General features: G+C 40.9%; 1 protein-coding gene and 1 long non-coding RNA gene across 2 annotated transcripts in view; one reads left to right on the plus strand and one right to left on the minus strand.

Annotated features, from left to right (window-relative positions):
* The window catches only part of bnc2 (basonuclin 2), a 414,234-nt gene that overhangs the window by 31,372 nt on the left and 362,387 nt on the right, over nucleotides 1-20,475 (plus strand).
* On the minus strand, nucleotides 908-19,319 carry LOC117526881. The gene is made up of 3 exons (XR_004565378.1): nucleotides 19,248-19,319; nucleotides 15,179-15,183; nucleotides 908-1,014 (listed from the first exon to the last, which is right to left on the minus strand). It is a non-coding gene; the product is annotated as an uncharacterized LOC117526881 (long non-coding RNA).

Genomic DNA, 20,475 nt, shown 5'->3' on the forward strand with positions numbered 1-20,475 from the left:
TAAAGCAGAGATGAAATTCATAGGTCACCAAAGTGGACAATCTCCAATCACTAACTGTGCCTTGAAATCCTGTCTATGAAAAACACCCACAGGATCGAGTCCAACACCCACTGGGAACAGGTCTGATACAATACCCAGAATGCAGACAGAGCTCCTACTTTGATTATAAAGAGTCCAGATGGGTTGCAGTGGTCCCAGTACCACATGCTCCCACAGCCCCCACTGGAGCTCTCGGGGGACCTTGTCAACAACTTTTACAAGTCCTTAAAACATATGTAGACTGATTAGGCACCCACCCAAGCCCCTTCTAATACGCGTGCAAGGGTAAAGAGTTGATCCACCATCCCAAGACCAGGACAGAATCTGCATTGATCCTCCTGAACCCAAGGAGGAGACATATTTTAGAATTTGATTATTTTATTTCCAGTGCATTCAACATAAATATTTTTGTGCTGTTACATTTTCTGATGTGTAGTGGAAGTTTAACCTAAAATACAGTTACAAACTCACATTTTTGTATGCAACTTAGCTAAAAATGCTGACACTCAATTTTCCGACTGCAGCTTTATTTTATTAAAAAAGACACATGACAAGTCCATATGAATGTCAACTTTATTTCCATGTAATTTCCATATTAAAAGCCAAGTGGCCTCTGTGTACGTGTATTCGTGCGTGCATATGTGTGTATGTGGCTTCGATCACGAACAAACTGGGACAGCTGGCATTTTGCTTTGGTACGCTTATGTATTTAGGGTCAAGGATGAACACCGAAATAACAGGAAGTTGATAGGACTAATATTTTTGAAGAAATTAGGGATATTAGGTAACAACAGAGAACAATGGACGTTGATAATTACATTCTAGGCTCACACGCCATTCCAGCGGGGGGTGGGGGGGATTCAACACCAAGAAATAACATCTACATAATTATTCATACCCTTTTCTCAGTACTTTGTTGGTGCTCCTTTGGCAGCAATTACAGCCTCAAGTCTTCTTGAATATGATGCCACAAGCCTGGCACACCTATCTTTGGGCAGTGCTGCCCATTTCTCTTTGCAGCTCAAAGAGAGGTTTTATCTAGATTTATAGAATTTGATAGTATCTCACTGGGTGTGTTGATGAAACTTGTAACATCTATAAAAAGCACAACATGCTTTTTTGATCCTATACCAAGAAAACTGTTTAAGGACCTGTGGCCCACTCTTGGCCGACTGTGCTGGAAGTTATTAATCTGTCATTAACCTCTGGATCTGTTCCTAAATGTTTCAGATCTGCAGTGATTAAACCATTACTTAAGAAATCTAATCGTGACCCTAGTATATTGAAAAACTATCTATCATTTTGCTCTAAAATTCTGGAAAAGGTGGTTTCACAGCAGCTCGTGGACCACCTTACTGAGAATAATCTTTTTGAGCCACTGCAGTCTTCTTCTTCTTTGTCTTTCGGCTGTTCCCGTTAGGGGTCGCCACAGCAGATCAATCATTTCCATCTCACCCTGTCCTCTGTATCTTCCTCTGTCACACCAACCACCTGCATGTCCTCCCTCAGCACATCCATAAACCTCCTCTTTGGCCTCCCTCTTCTCCTCCTGCCTGGTGGCTCCATCCTCAGCATCCTTCTCCCTATATACACTGGGTACCTCCTCTGCACATGTCCAAACCATCTCAATCTCGCCTCTCTGACTTTGTCTCCAAACCATCCCACCTGAGCTGTCCCTCTGATATGTTCATTCCTAATCTTGTCCATTCTTGTCACTCCCAAAGAGAATCTCAACATCTTTAGCTCTGCCACCTCCAGCTCTGCCTCCTGTCTTTTTGTTAGTGCCACCGTCTCTAAGCCGTACAACATAGCTGGTCTCACTACTGTCTTGTAAACTTTCCCCTTCACTCTTGCTGATATTCTTCGGTCACAAATCACTTCTGCCACCTTTCTCCACCCACTCCACCCTGCCTGCACTCTCTTCTTCACCTCTCTACCACACTCTCCATTACTTTGAACAGCTGACCCCAAATATTTAAACTCATCTACTTTCACCACTTCTACTCCTTGTAACTGCACTATTCCACTGGGCTCCCTCCCATTCACACACATGTACTCAGTCTTGCTTCTACTGACTTTCTTTCCCCTTCTCTCCAAAGCATATCTCCACCTCTCCAGACTAGACTCAACTTGCTCTCTACTCTCACTACAGATCACAATGTCATCTGCAAACATCATAGTCCATGGGGACTCCTATCTGATCTCATCTGTCAACCTGTCCATCACCACTGCAAACAAGAAAGGACTCAGAGCTGATCCTTGGTGTAATCCCACCTCCACCTTGAATGGGTCTGTCATTCCGACTGCGCATCTCACCGCTGTCACACTATTCTTGTACATGTCCTGCACTCCCCTAACACACAACTCCAGACTTCCTCATATAATACCACAGCTCTTCTCTTGACACCCTATCATAAGCTTTTTCTAAGATCACAAACACACAATGTAACTCTTTCTGGCCTTCTCTGTACTTCTCCAACAGTATTCTCAGAGAAAACATTGCATCTGTAGTGCTCTTTCTCTGCATGAAACCATATTGCTGCTCACAGATCTTCACCTGTTTTCTAAGCCTAGCTTCTACTACTCTTTCCCATAACTTCATGCTGTGGCTGATCAGCTTTATGCCTCTGTAGTTACTGCAGCTCTGCACATCACCCTTGTTCTTGAAAATAGGAACCAGCACACTTCATCTCCACTCCTCAGGCATCCTCTCACTTTCCAAGATTTTATTAAACAATCTGGTTAGAAACTCTACTGCCATCTCTCCTAAACATTTCCATGCCTCCACTGGAATGTCATCTGGACCAGCTGCCTTTCCACTCTTCATCCTCTTCATAGCAGCCCTCACGTCTTCCTTACTAATCTCTTGTACTTCCTGATTTACTCTCACCACATCATCCAGCCTTTTCTCTCACTCATTTTCGTCATTCATCAGCTCTTTAAAATATTCCCTCCACCTTCTCAGCACACACTCCTCATTTGTCAGCACATTACCATGTGCATCTTTTACCACCCTAACCTGCTACACATCCTTTCCAGCTCTGTCCCTTTGTCTGGCCAATTGGTACAAGTCCTTTTCTCCTTCTTTACTATTCAACTTCTTGTACAGCTTGCAATATGCCTTTTCCTTTGCGTTTGCCACTTCTGCTTTCAGAAAATATCATTCCACAGAGACACCTCTCACTTCACTCTTCTGCATGCAATGGATTCGGACACCACTATGGTTCTGGTGTTGTTAGATCTTAGTGTTGCGTTTGATACCGTGAATCATCATATTCTAGTTGATAGGCTGGAGAATCATTTTAGGATTACTGTGAATACCCTTGCATGTTGACATCATACCTGACCAGTCGTTCCCACTGTATTTTGTACAATAACACTACCTCTAACCTTAGTGACACAAAATTTGGGGTTCCACAGGGGTCCATCTTAGGCCCCCTGCTTTTCTCCCTTTATATAGCACCCCTTGGGCACATATTTTGGGATTACCTTTCATTGCTATGCTGATGATACTCAGTTATACATGCCGATAACTACAGGTAATCTCATCCACATAACTGGCTCAAAATGCTGCTGCCAGACTTTTGACAGGAAGCAGAAAGTTTGACCACATTACACCCAATTTGGCATCTCTTCACTTGCTTCCTGTCCCAGTGAGATCAGATTTTAAGTTTCTGTTACTAGCGTACAGAATTGTTCATGGACTGGCCTCTTCCGACTTAGCTGACCTAATTAAACCCTACATACTGGCCCGGGCTCTGCGTTTTCAGGGTGCCGGACTACTTTGTGTCCCTAGGGTGAATAAAAAGTCTGCGGGTCACAGAGCTTTCTCTTATCATGCCCCTGTTCTGTGGAATGATCTCCCTGCATCAATAAAACAGTCAGATTCTGTACAGACTTTCAAATCCAGACTTAAGACTTATTTTCCTTTTCATATGGCTAGCATACTGGCATAGTATGTTCCTATGCTTTTTACTTTTTAAAATTCATTTTATTAGGGAATGGAGCGGGCCACAGCCTCAAATTTATTTAAATTCTGGGTCTTTTAGTGAAGCTTACGGCTAGTGGCCAGCGATCACCTCAGTATTTCTTCTGGTTTTCTTATTGCTTAATGCTGACAAATTAAACAGCATTTGTTGTCTTTCTGATGCCTGATTCTGTTTTTTTTTCTCTCTGTTTGAGGTGCGGCTCCATCCAGAGATGGGTGTGGTGTCTGTTTCTGTAACCCTCCCGTCCTGTGCACCAGTAAAATTTCCTGCATATTCGTTTTGTAAATTGTTTTGTCAATTGTGTCGCTACCATGGCACAAGCAGAAGGTCACCCCTTTGAGTCTGGTCTGCTTGACGTTTCTTCGTCAAATTATCACAAGGAGTTTTTTCCTTACTACTGTCCACTGTTTGAAGAGGGTATTGATTTACCTGATTGATGATTGACCTCCAAAGGACCAAAAATGTTTCTGTACCCATCTCCATATTTGTCCCTCAAGACAATCCTTTCTCGAAGGTCTAAAGACAATTCCTCTGAATTCATGCTTGGTTTGTGCGCTGACATGCACTGTCAACTGTGGGACCTTATATGTAAACAGGTGTGTGCCTTTTGAAATCATGTCCAATCAACTGAATTTACTCCAGGTGGACTCCAATTAAGCTGTAGAAACAGCTCAAGGATGATTACTGGAAACAGGATGCACCTGAGCTCAATTTTGAGCTTCATGGCAAAGGCTGTGAATACTTGTATACATGTGACTTCTTCGTTCTTTTAAAAAAATTTGAATAAATTTGCAGAAATCCCCCCAAAAAACCCCAAACGTTTTTCACATCGTCATTATGGGGTATTGTGTGTAGAATTTTGAGAAAAAGATGAATTTCATGCATTTTGGAATAAGGCTGTAAATGAGAAAATGTGGAAAAAGTGAAGTGCTGTGAATACTTTCTGAATTGATTGTAAGTGTGTTTGTGTGTGTGTGTGTGTGTGTATATATATATATATAGCAGCTGGATAGTGTAGTGGTAGGATTGCTGCCTTTGGAATAACAGGTTATGGGTTTAATCACACATCCAATAACAGTCCCCGGGCTAGGTCTCCCATGCTACTCCCCCAGCCTACCTCAAAATCATGAGTAAGAGACAAATTAATAAATCCATATACCGCCTTGGACATCGCCCGACAAAGTCCCGTCAGAAGAGAGGCTTACAGACATTAACAACGCTGTACTCACCATCCCCACTATCAGCATTACAGAAACCAATGAGCTCATATATGCCACTGCCACAGTAGTATAAGCTCAAGAAAACACCACCAAAGGGAGAGCCCTCTGTGGAGAAGAAGACTGGAAGCCCAAATCTGGGAAACTTGGAAGGATGTTAACTGACTAACAAGAGATACAGAAGGGCATCATGAGACACAGGTCCTGGATGGATCAAAAGTAGACTATCAAAACTGAGGCACTGGAAACATAACAGAGGCCCTGAAAAATGCCAAACACAGGCTCATAGCTCTGGCTGCTTGGCTGAAGAGATATATCTGGGAGAACATCATTCTGGGAGAAAGAGGCATCTCAACAGCAATGCCAAGTGGCTGGTGGAGCTAAGAGTGTGTGTACCTCGCCTCTCATTCTATGACTGCTGGGACAGGCTCCAGCCCCACTGTGACCCTTAACTGGTGTTAAGTGGGTACAGAAAATGAAAGAATGACCTGTAAGCCCCATAAACTTTAAAAACACCATTAACATGCCATATATTTTACAGGTGTACACATAACTGGTACTCGGGGCCTTCTGCATGCTAAAAATAAATGATGCGCAGCAGAAAACATGGAGCAAAGTGCTTTTCCTACAATCTTATGTATTATACTAGAATGTTGATTTGTGGGGAACCACGGGTTCTAGATGTGATTGTTTTTTATTATATAGAGAGGACAGCTGACTTTTGGGGAAATTCAGTTTGCAGTTATGCTCCACTTTTTAAGTACTGACACAGAAAAATGTCTTAGCTTTTATCAAAGTCTTTATTGTTCTTGCTGTGTATTGCTGTGTTCAATTTTCTCAATTGAAATTTTATCATTAATAAGCTGATCTGAAGCTACTTAACAAGTACAATATTCCATGTAAAGAAATTACGAACTGAAATTTTATCTCTCTATCTCTCTATCTATCTATCTATCTATCTATCTATCTATCTATCTAGATAGATAGATAGATAGATAGATAGATAGATAGATAGATAGATAGATAGATAGATAGATAGATAGATAGATAGATAGATAAATGTTTGTTCTTTCAATCCATTGATGTGCAGTGGCCAAAACGTGTCCTTTGAAATAGGCGGGGTTGAAAGCTCAGCAACACAGTGACAACTTTGGACACCAGTGCGTCAAAGGCTGGCTTGCAACACTCAGTGAATCCTTGAGCGGTCCAGCTAAGCTTTCAAATCTGCGATTAGGTCAGTCCAGCCCAGTCAGCACACACTGAACAGTGATGCTCCTCTGTAATACATTAGCTGAAATGGATCGGGGCCTGTAGTGGAAAAGCATTGGTCACCGTGATGAGGGAACAATGAATCGCTCACTAGTCACTTGAGACCAAGCCAGTACGTATATATACACATACTCACACAAATGCACGCACACACACACACACACACACACACACACACACACACACACACACACACACACACACACACACACACACACACACACACACACACACACACATGTTCCCTTGTCTAAGACAGAGGGGCAAAAAATTTAAAAAAGCAGCCTGAACTCTGACCATCAGGCAACAGCCTTGATGAAGGCCATCTCTCAATCCTGTCACCCCTCTGCCTCCCGTCTTTGAGGCCACCTCTTGCTCCATGTGATGGACTCTTTATCATGTTCATCCTGTTACAGTCACCCGCGTGCCGTCTCTCCCATCTTCTGTCATCCTCTCGTCCAGCTTTTCTCTCTGACTTGGGGCTCTTCGTCTACGTGCCTGCAGCACGTCTTTTTAATTCTCTCATTGGATCGTTTCTCTCACTCACTCTCCGTGTCTGTCTCCCTCTCCCACCCCCTTTCAGGGCTTTAATTGATGGTGGTGTTATTGTGTCCAGGTCTCTGGCCCTGAAGTCATTCCTCTGGGTTAGCATTTAAGACATGCTGGGAATGAGTGAGGAGTGTGTGTGTGTGTGTGTGTGTGTGTGTGTGTGTGTGTGTGTGTGTGTGTGTGTGTGTGTGTGTGTGTGTGTGTGTGTGTGTGTGTGTGTGTGTGTGTGTGTGTGTGTGTGTGCTTGCCCTTATAGTCATCACACTGGAGTCCGTCTGTTAGTCTCACTTTCAATTTAGGGATCCTCCAAATTTTACACATTATGCTAAAGGGGTCACATATTGCAATAATGCATATTGTATTTTCTCAAATACAAGTTGTGTCGCACTTTGTCCAAAAATGCATTGTAAAGAGTTAAAAAACATATCAAAATAGTCAATTTTGGAATCGTGACATCAGACCTGCAAGTGTCCGTTGTGGACACTTGGGTGAAGAGACGGGTGGAGCTATCACCTGATGGTCATGAGTCAGGTCAGATGGCAGGGTAAAGGGCCTTTCACACTAAATCCGTCAGATCCGTCAAACGCGTCAAAAATCGGTCTAAAAAGCATTGTTTTCAATGAGCTGCGTTGCGTTTCAGATGCGTCAGGTGCGTCGTGTCAAAAGCCGAGCTAAATCGATGCATCTGACGGGAGCGCGCATTGCCGCTTGTCAGCAGGCTGACGGTGTCAAAGTTCAAGCCAATCCAACTTTCGACCTGCTGAGCTGTGACGTACCTTTGCGTTGTCCAATAGGAACGACGCGTCGGGCCAAAACACGGAAGACGGGTGGCAGAAACCGCATTGGCCGCCATCTTGGAAGGGGAAACCACTGATCTCTACAAAATGGATCAGTGGAAACCACTGAAACGTGTGAAACAGAAACGTGTCACAGGACTGCTCATTTATGGCGCAGTTTTCTGAAGAAAAATCCTTCGAAATGTTTTTTGTTGTTGTTACCTCATTATTTCTGATTACTGTTAAAAAAGTTTAGAACACTTGTAATTAAAATAGCTAAATAAATCAATAAATGGTTCTTCAGAAACCTTTCGTCTGTAAATTAAAACCACCTGTTATTTCAGATTATTTCATTTCTTGCTTAACATAAGGAACCTCAGACATTTATTTTTAGACAAAATAACATGGAAATTTGTACATTTTTTAAAATTCTGGTAGATTATTTATATCTCATTTTAACCAGAAAAACAGACACTGTAAATAAATACTAATGTTTAAATAAATACTAATGTTTATTATAAATGCAACAGGAAATAATATAACAACTGCAGTGTGATTGTAAAGTACGATTTCTGTGACAAACCTCATGATGATATATATATATATATATATATATATATATATATATATATATATATATATATATATATATATATATATATATATATATATATATATATAGTCATTTCAACTTGTAATTTCGCCAAAATATGTAATTGCCTTTAATGTTGCTACCAGGACAGCGTCATTTCTAAAATATGAATTTGAGCACAATAAGTGGAGAGCTTCTACCTGTGCAAATGTCTTTTGACTTTGATTCGTGGACATTTTTAATGATCCGTTCATTTATTGTTAAAATATAAAATGAAACAGCTTTTTAAAAATTAATACAATAGTTGCTGTTCAAAGAGCCTTTTATTTAGAAGCAGGTGATGTTCTGCTGGATTCTCTGGACCAGATGAAGGTCTCTTCTGCAGCTTTGAACTCTGGTGGTGTTGCTGAAAAGCAGAGATGTTTTCTTTCGACTGGACTTCGTGGTGTTCAGCTCATCAATGGAAATTTGGTTGTCTGCACAGCAAATGTTCCTGATTGGGACAAATAAAAATATTTCTTTAAATATAAAGAAACACTAAACAGTTTATATATATAAAAAAAGCAGAAAAACGGGGGAAAAAACAATGGAAAAAATGCCCGAAAAATAAGTTATTTAAAGTTGAGCTTTTGTGGTGTCTGAAAAAAGCTGTAGCTTTATTTGGTAAAAATAAAAAGACTGAACCATTTATAAATTAATGTGTTCACTCAGCTCAACTGTGCTAAAAGGCTACGCTAACGTTAGCCGATCATTAAACCTTCAAAGCAGTTCAGTAAGTGTCACCTTTTATTTTTACATTATTCTCACCTCGATAAAGCTGCAGAACTAAACTCCGTTGGGCAAACTGGGACTTCGCATATATCCAAAAGTGGAAGATTTCGGACTAAGTGGGTCTGCTCCGTCGCCCCGGCTGCCTGCCTCGGTCTGCCCAGTGATGATGCCCGAAGGCCGGCTTCTCCGTGCGGTTTGGCCCGCTGTTGCGGTTCGATCATCGGTCCTCCTCGTCCATCCTCCTCCTTGGTTGACGTCACTCCGAAAAGTAGCTGAAAAAAAGCTTCTCCCAGCAGGGTGATGGGATAATCGTTCTACTGCCGTTTTTTAAAGCTTTTTTTGTGGTTCAGGCGACCCATTCAAGATGGCGATCGCTTAACTTTTTCAGATTGTGAAAACAGCCAGAGTGTGACGTGGCAATCTCCGCCCCCCACCTTTTTTTTTTTTTTTGCCGTTTCCAAAGCGACGCGTCTGATGTCATCCGTCGGATCCGTCATCCGACAGATTCGATGGATCCCGATGCTTTGATGCATTGGCCTGACGGATTCAGTGTGAAAGGCCCTTAAGCTAACAAACCGACCTGGAAGGGCTAAACACATTGTGAGGGTTTTCTTGGAATGTTTGGTGGAAGAGCCTGTCCAGACTGTCTTCAATTCCCACTTCCAAAGAAACTACTGCATCCCAAGGAAGGTCAGGGACATGGAATCGGAGTGGTCCAAGTTCAAGGCCTCCATTGCTGAGACAGCTGCTTTGATTGTTATTAGTGCTTGTCATGGCAGCAACCCAAGAACCCACTGGTGGATGCCTGTGGGTGAGGGTAGCCATCAGGCTGAAGAAGGAAATGTTTTATATCTGGTTGGTACAGAGGTTTCTGGTATCACCACATTGGTACTGGCAGGCTAAAAGGACTGCTACCGCTGAAGCAAAAACTTGGGTGTGGGAAGAATTTGGAGAGGCCAAACTCAAAAACTGCACGATGCACAATTTCTTCAATCACAGGCACAGAAGTCTATAACTTCTTCAAGGTTGTCTAGGTGTCTTGGTGGCTTTCCTCTCTAATCTTCTTCTTATACAGTCACTCAGTTTTTGAGAATTGTCGCCTCCAGACAGATTTACCATAGAGTACCATACTGTCTGTGTTTCTTCATAATTCATGTAAATAAAGTCCAAGACATAATCAATGTCTTGGGAATGTACATGTATCCATCCCCTGACTTGTCTGAAGAAAACTGGATGTAAAAGTGATGGTTTACATGTGCTGTACTAAAAGGGGCACTCACACCATCATTTTGGCTTTTAGATTTTTATTTCTTTTAATTCATGATGTAGAGATTTCTTTTCACTGTGAGTTTAAAGGGCATAATTTTAGAAATTTTAATATACAAAGCCTGATTTTTTGTTTTGTTTTTTGATATCCTAAAATACTTCTGTCATGTGAAAGCTCAAGAGGGCAAATACTTTTTTTTACACCACTGTATATATACATACATACAGTGGATAAAATAAAAATTTAACACATCACCATTTTTCTGAGTAAATGTATTTCTAAAGGTACTACTGGCATGACATTTTTGCCAGATGTTGGTAACAATCCAAGTAATCCATACATGCAACGAAACCAAAACAAATAAGTACAGAACTTAAGTTATGTGTAATAATGTGAAATGACACAGGAAAAAATTATTAAACACATGAATTAAGGGAGGTGTAAAAAGTCATGGAAAGCCAAGACACCAGCTGAAATCTATTAGTAATTAGAAAGTAATCCTGCCCCTTGTCAGTGTAAATTAATATCAGCTGTTTCAGTCCCAAATGATGATCTATAAAAAGGTGTCTTGTTAGCAAGGTGTCACACAAGAAATGCCTCATGATGGGTAAAAGCAAAGAGCTCTCTCAAGATCTTTGTAACCTTATTGTTGTAAAACATACTGATGCTACTGGTTACAAAATGATTTCTAAAATTCTGACTGTTCCAGTGAGCACTGTGGGGTCATAATCCGGAAATGGAAAGAACATCATTTTACTATAAACTGGCCATGACCAGGTGCTCCTCACAATGTTTCTGACAGAGGAGTGAAAAGAATTATTATTATTATTATTATAATTAGAGTTGTTCAAGCGCCAAGGACCACTTGTGGAGAGCAACTGTACAAGTCTTTCAGAAACAATAAATAATACACTCAACCGCCATGGCCTGTATGCAAGCTCACCACACAAGTCTCCATTGCTGAAGAAAAAAATGTGTTGAAGCTTGTTTAAAGTTTCCTGCACAACATTTAGACAAGTCTGTGAAATACTGGGAGAACATAGTGTGGTCAGATGAGACCAAATGTGAACTATTTGGATGCCATAATACACACCATGTTTGCATTTCAAATATCACTGCACATCACCCAAATCACCATACCAACAGTGAAATTTGGAGGTGGGAAAATCATGGGGTGGGGCTGTTTTTCATCATATGATACTGGTTAACTTCATGTAATTGAAGGAAGGTTGAATGGAAAAATATACCAAAACATTATTGGTAAAAATCTACCAGGATGGTGGAAATGAAATGAGGTTGGACATTTCAGCAAGACAGTGATTCCAAACACAACCAAAGAAACTCTCAGTTGGTGTCAGAGAATGAAAATAAAGCTGCTGGAATGGCCCAGCCATCCACCTGACTTGAATCCAACAAAAATCTAAGGAACTAAAGATCAAAGTTCATAGAAGAGGTCCACAGAACCTTCAAAATTTGAAGACTGTTTGTGTGGAACAACAGACCAAAATCACATTTGAGCAATGCATGCATCTAGTTTCTCAATACAGGAAGCATCTTGAAGCTGTCATTAGTAACAAAGGCTTTTGCACAAAGTATTAAATAAATTTCAGGAAGTGCAGCCAGTACATTCTGAGTGCCAGTCCCAAGCCTGGATAAATGAGGATGGTTGCGTCAGGAAGGGCATCCAGTGTAAAACGAGCCATAATTAAAGACTGAATTTGCATACCAGATTGGTCGAGGTCCGGGTTTCCGCCACCGGTGCTGTTGCCCAACAGGGTGCCAACAGAAATTGGGCTACTGCTGGGCGAAGAAGAACAGGAGGAGGAAAACATGTCCAGAGCCAGTGGGAGAAGAGGAAAACTAGAAGGGTGGAAGTGAGAGTCTGGATTTTGAATGTTGGCAGTATGAGTGGTAAACGGAGAGAGCTGGCTGATATGATGCAGAGGAGAAAGGTAGACATATTGTGTGTGCAAGAGACCAAGTGGAAGGGAAGTAAGAGCAGGAGCATAGGCTGTGGGTTCAAGTTGTATCATGGTGAGGATAGGAAGATAAAGGGTGCTGGGAACATTTTAAAGGAAGAGTATGTTAAGAGTGTGTTGGAGGTTAAGCGAGTGTCTGACAGGGTGATAAGTGTGAAGTTGGAAATTGAAGGGGTGATGATGAATATCATCAGTACATATGCCCCACAGGTAGGTTGCGAGATGAAGGAGAAAAAAGATTTCCAGAGTTAGTTACATGATGGTGGTGGAGAGTGTGACCAAGCATAAAAGAGTGCTGATAGGAGCTGACTTAATGACCATGCTGGTGAAAGGAACAGAGGTGATGAAGAAGTAATGGGTAGATATGGTATCAAGGACAGCAATGTGGAAGGACAGATAATAGTTGATTTTGCAAAAAGGATGGAAATTGCTGTGGTGAACATGTACTTTAAGAAAAGGAAGGAGCACAGGGTGACATAAGAGTGGAGGAAGGTGCACCCAGGTGGACTACATTCTGTGTAGGAGAAGCAAGCTAAATGCAATTGGAGAGTGTGTAGCTAGACAGCATAGGATGGTGGTTTGTAGGATGACTTTAGAGGTGAAGAAGAATGATGGTGGAAGCTGAAGGAGGAAGACTGTTGTGTGAAATTCAGTGAGCAGGTGAGAGAGGCACTGGATGGAGGGGAAGCAGTTTTGGACAGTTGGAAAAGTAATGCAGATGTAGTGAGGTAGACAGCTAGAAAGGTATAAGATGTGACGTCTGGACAGCGGAAGGAAGACAAAGAGACTTGGTGGTGGAATGAAGATGTCCAGGAAAGCATAAGCAGAAAGAGGTTGGCAAAAAAAAAAAAAAAACTGGGATAGTCGGAGAGATGAAGAAAGTAGACAGGAATACAAAGAGATGTGGTGTAAGGCAAAAAGAGAAGTGGCAAAAGCTAAGGAAAAGGCATATTGCAAGCTGTACAAGAAGCTGAATAGCAAGGAGGGAGGAAAGGACATGTACCAATTGGCCAGACAAAGGGACAGAGCTGGAAAGAATGTGCAGCAGGTTAGGGTGGTGTTGAGAAGGTGGAGGGGATATTTTGAGGATCTGATAAATGAAGAAAATAAGAGAGAGAAAAGGATGGATGATATGGAGAGAGTAAATCAGGAAGTGCAAGGGATTAATAAGGATGAAGTGAGGGCAGTTTTGAAGAAGATAAAGAGAGGAAAGGCAGTTAGTCCAGATGACATTCCAGTGGAGGCATGGAAATGTCTTGGACAATGACAAATTGTGCTGGTTCCTATTTTTAAGAACAAGGGTGATATGCAGAGCTACAGTGACTACAGAGGCATAAAGTTAATCAGCCACAGCATGACGTTATGGGAAAGAGTAGTAGAAGCTAGTGTTTGTTGACTTAGAAAAAGCTTATGACGGGGTGCTAAGAGAAGAGTTGTGGTATTGTATGAGGAAGTCTGGAGTGGCAGAGAAGTATGTGAGGGCCGTGCAGAACATGTACAAGGATAGTGTGACAGTGGTCAGATGCGCAGTCGGAATGACAGACTCATTCAAGGTGGAGGTGGAATTACCCCAAGGAGCAGCTCTGAGTCCTTTCTTGTTCACAATGGTGATGGACAGGTTGACTGATGAGATCAGACAGGAGTCTCCATGGACTATGATGTTTGCAGATGACACTGTGATATGTAGCAAGAGTAGAGAACAGATTGAGTCTAGTCTGGAGAGGAGGAGATATGCTCTGAAGAGCAGGGTAATGAAAGTCAGTAGGAGCAAGACTGAGTACATGTGTGTGAATGGGAGGGACCCAGTGGAAGAGTGCAGTTACAAGGAGTAGAAGTGGTGAAAGTAGATGAGTTTAAATACTTGGGGTCAACTGTCCAAAGTAAAGGAGAGTGTTGTAGAGAGGTGAAAAAAAGAGTGCAGGCAGGGTGTAGTGGGTGGAGAAAAGTGGCAGGAGTGATTTGTGACCGAAGATTCCGCAAGAGTGATGGAGAAAGTCTACAAGACAGTAGTGAGACCAGCTATGTTGTACGGCTTTGAGACAGAGGCACTAACAAAAAGACAGGAGGCAAAGCTGAAGATGTTGTGATTGTCTTTGGGAGTGATGACAATGGATTTGATTAGGAATGCACATATCAGAGGGACACCTCAGGTAGATGGTTTGGAGACAAAGTCAGAGAGGCGAGATTGAGATGGTTTGGACATGTGCAGAGGAGAGACCCAGGGTATATAGAGAGGAGAAGGTGGAGATGCTGAAGATGCAGCCACCAGGCAGGAGGAGAAGAGGGAGGGAGGTTTACGGATGTGCTGAGGGAGGACATGCAAGTGATTGGTGTGACAGAGGAAGATACAGTGGACAGAATGAGATGGAACCAAGTGAGCTGTGGTGGTCTGTACTTTTTCTTTGTGTAATTTCACACTATTACACATAACTTAATTTCTGTATTTATTTGTTTTGGTTTCTTTGTATGTGTGGCTTACTTTGTTGTTACTGACATCTGGTCAAAATTTCATGTCAGTAGCAATTTCAGAAATATTTAGAAAAACGCTGACATGTTCAATACTTATTTAATTTTACCCGCTGTGGGTGTGTGTGTTTATGTATGTATATATAAGTACATACAATGGTGCCTCAATTTTGATAAATTAATTAGAGTGCCTATTACACAAATCTTTTTAAAATCTTGATTTTTTTTTTGTACTTTGACCCTTTTTGTTTTGATGTCACTGACTTGGTCTGTCAATAAAGATCAGTAACTGGTTTGGATGTCTGTGCCTTTGGACACATTTTTGGATGGTTTAAACAACAGCATCAGACCAGATGTTTTATTTATTTTTATTGTACCAAGAAAAATAATTCTATAAACACATCTACAGTACACGGATTATTTTATGATATTTTCTGACGTGAGAAATAAAAGCTGCTCAGTGACACATTCTGGTGAATTATCTCTGCTTCAATAACTGTCATTGTTATATCTCAAATGTGGGGTTTTGTGCATGAACTGACACGTTTGTCTTTAACCATCGGTAATTAACAGTCACATGGAGCTCTTACAGGTAACAATCTAAAAATGGTTGATTCATGATGTTTTTCATCCAGATTTTAGTGTTCAATGGGCAGATTTAAAAATGAAATGCTTTGATTCAATAAGATAATTATTAAAGGGGTCATTCTGTCACATTTTATCTATCTTTTAAATTTTCACGTTTGATGTTTAACATTAAACATCTCCAAAGTTCCACAGTTTTATGAATCTTTTCACAGAGATTCTCCTGATTTAAGGCAAATTTGTCACAGCTTGTTTAGTACCTTTATGACATATGTAACAGAAATAACCTATCCCCTCAGAGCCTCTAATTTTACTTCAAATTGCTAAAACTCACCTACACATACATTTTCTCCATAGCCCGGAATTAAAGCTGTATTGAAAAAATCACAAAAAACCCTGACATCCAAAGTCAAAAGTACTACATCACACATAGCAATTTAATTAAGTGACAACATTGTTTCAAAATAAACTTTGTTGTGCAGAAATACATCGTGCTCAGTATGTTCATGATGACCCATTTTTGCAAATTTATAAACTGCCGTTTATGTTTGCACATTATTGTATTGTTGAAGATTATTTTTCTTCATTGTTTTTGTGTTTCTGAGAGCCTGTCTATGTTTTTTTTTTTTGCGATTTGTGGGGTGATATCTTACAAAACGTTATACACGCTATTAAATGCAATTAATTTAGATCACTTCATCGCAAAGCTTGTAATTAATTATTAATTTTTAAAATCGCTTGGCAGCACTAATGGTTATTAAAAAAAATCCTAATTTAATTAATTACAAGTTTATTATCTATGAAAGTGGGAAAACTTGTGTGCCGGTGGGCGACAGTGCGAGTTTTTGCATGTGTTCAAATTTTTGAGAGTGTTAAATCAGGGATAATGGTTTGCTTTGTCTGTTTAAGCAATTAAAGTGTACCAGATTGGTTTTCAAACAGTTCTTCACAATTCAAAACAGGCTTGACATTCAACTGCTTTTTGAAAAAGTGACAGCGTTTTCTGAGAACTCCTCGTTCCCTCTCAAGTGTTTGTCCTTGGCCTCCATTGAAACGCACACAGTGGCTTTGATTGTATTCATTTGCAGGTCTGTTTTTGGTGCATATTTCAAAATAATATGAAACTATTCTGCAAAGCAATTACAAAGTAATGAATGAAGTGTGGAATGCAGTAGTTTTCAGTGGATCTCAATGGAAAAAAAATCTCTACTTTTTATTTCTAATTATTTATTTTACACTTAGTTGTCACCAGTACAATTATAAAGGTCCTTACGATGAAACCATTTTTTTCATTTGTATGTCAGTTGAACATTGATGTTGCTCATCTTGAAAGATTTCAATGGTTAAGTAGGAATTCAAATTGATGCTGTAAATTCCTGGTCGAAATTGTGACACACTTGAACTTCAAGTACATAATTCAGGATGTTTTAATAAATAAATCCAGTTGAACCCATTTTATGCTGGTCAATTTAAGTAAAATGTCCAAGAATACCGAGCAAAGAAAAAAAAACTGGCATGATATAACAACACAAACACAAAATGTACCCCAGATATAATGATTAGCAACCTTCGCTAATCCAGGGACGTGGTTATCGAACCTTTGACATCAATGACAAGCTGAAATGTTTTTTGTAGCCATCTAGAAGAGTCATGGTGAAGACTCCCAGTTTACAGCCTCCCACTCCACCCACAACACACATCTAAGCTCCGGGAACCAGCATTCTGAAACTGACAGCCACACCCACCACGATAGACTTAACCTTCCTGCTGCCACAGTTCTCCTCCTTTCAGGACTTCCTGTCAACCATACAAGCCCAAACCATAGACTTAACACCTTGACATCTTTAAACTCTGTATTCCTAGTGATTACAGCTTGAAATCTGTTTGGCCGTGCTCCATCTGGGTTAAAAATCTGAAGTAGAAGCAGCGCTTGTTGCGGTTCTGGCCAAGGGTGCAGTCGGGTGCATGTTAGGGCTGCACAGTATGACCTAAAATTCACATCGTGATATAAATTGAATCCCTTCAAGGTAATGGTATATATTGCAATATAAACTTAAGTGTAAAAATTCTAATACGTATGTTTACGAATGGGTCCCTTAGGAAAGGTAAATTGATCAAAATAAATAACAACAAACAGATATAATGTAATTTTGAAAACATTTATCTTAGAACTACTGGTACAATTTGCCGGAAGGTACATCTATGATGCAAGCCTAGTTTTGATGTTTTGGTGAAAGAATTAAATAAATTTATGGTCATCGGCTGAAGTTTCATCTCTTGAACACTAGATGGCACACCCGCTCTGAATACATGAAGCGCTTTTAGGACTGTCACTTCCTCATTTACAAAACTCAACATGAAACCACCAAAACATTTTATAAAAAATATTTAATTTACTAATATTTGAAGTCAGTCTGGGTCAATTGACATTACCTGGCTGATTTTGTCTTTCTAATCCGGTTTTAAAAACCCGCGCGATATTTAACATGGCGCTTTCTCAAATGTTTGATTCAGGTCGCGACAGAGCCTCCGCCTTCCCCCATTGCGTCGGCTGAAATAAATAAACAACAGTTTTGCAAATATAAGCGACAGAATAGGCGCCTCAGAAACTTACATGAACAGCAGTGAGAGTCAGTCACCTCAACTCAGAACAGCTGTCTCCACCGCAGCAAACTGGTTCACACACACACACAGCCGCTTCACAGAGGAGTTTTCCTGTATCGCAAAACTGCACAGCTGTTATCGCATTTAGTCGGTGGAGTCCAAATCTCTACCATAAGCCAAAACTATTCTGTGTACCGGGTAAATCGGCTAAACTGCGCAGGCCTAGCGCACCCACCTTACTTTTGTTTTTGGGTGGGTTGTCAGGTCTGCAGTTTGTAAGCCAGCCTGTTAGGCAGCAATGTTTTCGTAGGTTTTGGATTGTGGGTGACCGTAATAGAACATCGCCCTGTGGAATAAGGGTGTTAAACTGTTAAGTGAATGTCAATTAAATTTCACACAATGGTAGCACACCATATGATAATGTACAGGAAGAAGTTCTGGTTGTACATCTTCAAGGGGAAATAATTGGAATGTTACATTTAACTGATGTATTGTGTGATAATGGCTTGGTAAAGTCAACTCCTCCAAAGATGGTTTATGGATTTCACCCAAAAATTCATACAATGGTAGCACAACATATGAAGATGTGCATGAAGGACAAGTAATCCAGCTCTCACATCTTCAAGAGGAGAGAATTGGAACTTTGTGTTTAATTACTCCAATGCATGATGTTGACCTTGTAAGCGGAGGTCCTCATAAACAGTTAAGTGGATTTCAGTGAAAATTCACAGAAGGGAGCACAATATGTGAAGACATGCACAAAGGAAAAGGGAAGGTAACTGGAATTTTGTATTTACACTATGTGAAGATGTGCATGAAGAAAAGTAATTCTGGTGTGAAGTCTTAAAGGAGAGATAATTGGGCTTAAAAACAAAAAAGGAAATTTATCAGTTACAGTGCATCCACATTTTGTTATGTTACAGCCTTATTTCAAAATGGAGTAAATTCATCCCCCCTCCCCACAAACCTCTACTCACAACACTCCATGATGACAACATGAAAAAAACAAATTTATTAAAAATAAAAAACTAAGGAATCACATGTGTACTTAAGTATTCACAGTCTTTGCTCAATACTTTGTTGATGCACCTTTGGCAACACTTACAGCCTCGAGTCTTCTTGAATATGATGCCACAAGTTTGACGCACCTATCTTTGGGCAGTTTTGCTCATTCCTCTTTGCAGCACCTCTAAAAGCTCCATCAGGTTGGATGGGGAGTGTCGGTGTTGTTGTCGGTGTTGTTGTCGGTGTTGGAGATGTTCAATAGTATTCAGGTCTGCACTCTATGTATCTGGGCCACCCAAGGACATTCACAGAGGTGTCCTGATATCTTGGCTGTGTGCTTCCTGTCATTGTCCTGCTGACACATGAACCGTTGTTCCAGTCTGAGGTCAAGAGCCCTCTGGAGCAAGTTTTTATCCAGGATCCCACTAAACATTAGACGTCTTATTGGCATGCAGATCACATTGTGTTCGCAGGGTCCATAGAGCATCCATAAGACGTCTAATGTTTAGTGGGATGTCTCTGTACATTGCTGCATTCATCTTTCCCTCAATCCTGACTGGTCTCCCAGTTCCTGCTGCTGAGAAACATCCCCACAGCATGATGCTGCCACCACCATGTTTCACTGTAGAGATGGTGCCTGGTTTCCTGCAAACATTACGCCTGGCATTTACAGCAAAGAGTTCAATCTTTGTCTCATGACACCAGAGAATTTTGTTTTTCATGGTCTGAGAGCCCTTCAGGTGGCTTTCGGCAAACTTCAGGCAAGCTGCCATGTGCCTTTTACTAAGGAGTGGCTTCCGTCTGACCACCTACCATACAGGCCTGATTGGTGGATTGCTGTAGAGATGGTTGTCCTTCTCGAAGGTTCTCCTCTCTCCACAGAGGAATGCTGGAGCTCTGACAGAGTGACCATCAGGTTCTTGGTCACCTCCCTGACTAAGGCCTTTCTCCCTGATCGCTCAGTTTAGACATGCGTCCAGCTCTAGGAAGAGTCCTGCTGGATCTGAACTTTTCCATTTATGGATGATGGAGTGCACCAGAAATGTTTCTGCACCCTTCCCCAGATTTGTGCCTCGAGGCAATCCTGTCTCAGAGGTCTACAGACAATTCCTTTGACTTCATGCTTGGTTTGTGCTCTGACATGCACTGTCAACTGTGTGACCTTATATGTAGACAGTTAAGTGCCTTTCCAAATCATGCCCAATCAACTGAATTTACCCCAGGTGGACTCCAATTGATGTAAAAACATCTCAAAGATGATCAGTGGAAACAGGATGCACCTGAGCTCAATTCTGAGCTTCATGACAAAGGCTGTGAATACTTATGTACGTACGATTTCTTAGTTTTTCATTTATAATAAATTTGCA

Source organism: Thalassophryne amazonica, chromosome 15 (assembly GCF_902500255.1).
Source record: "Thalassophryne amazonica chromosome 15, fThaAma1.1, whole genome shotgun sequence".
NCBI classification, from domain to species: Eukaryota; Metazoa; Chordata; class Actinopteri; order Batrachoidiformes; family Batrachoididae; genus Thalassophryne; species Thalassophryne amazonica.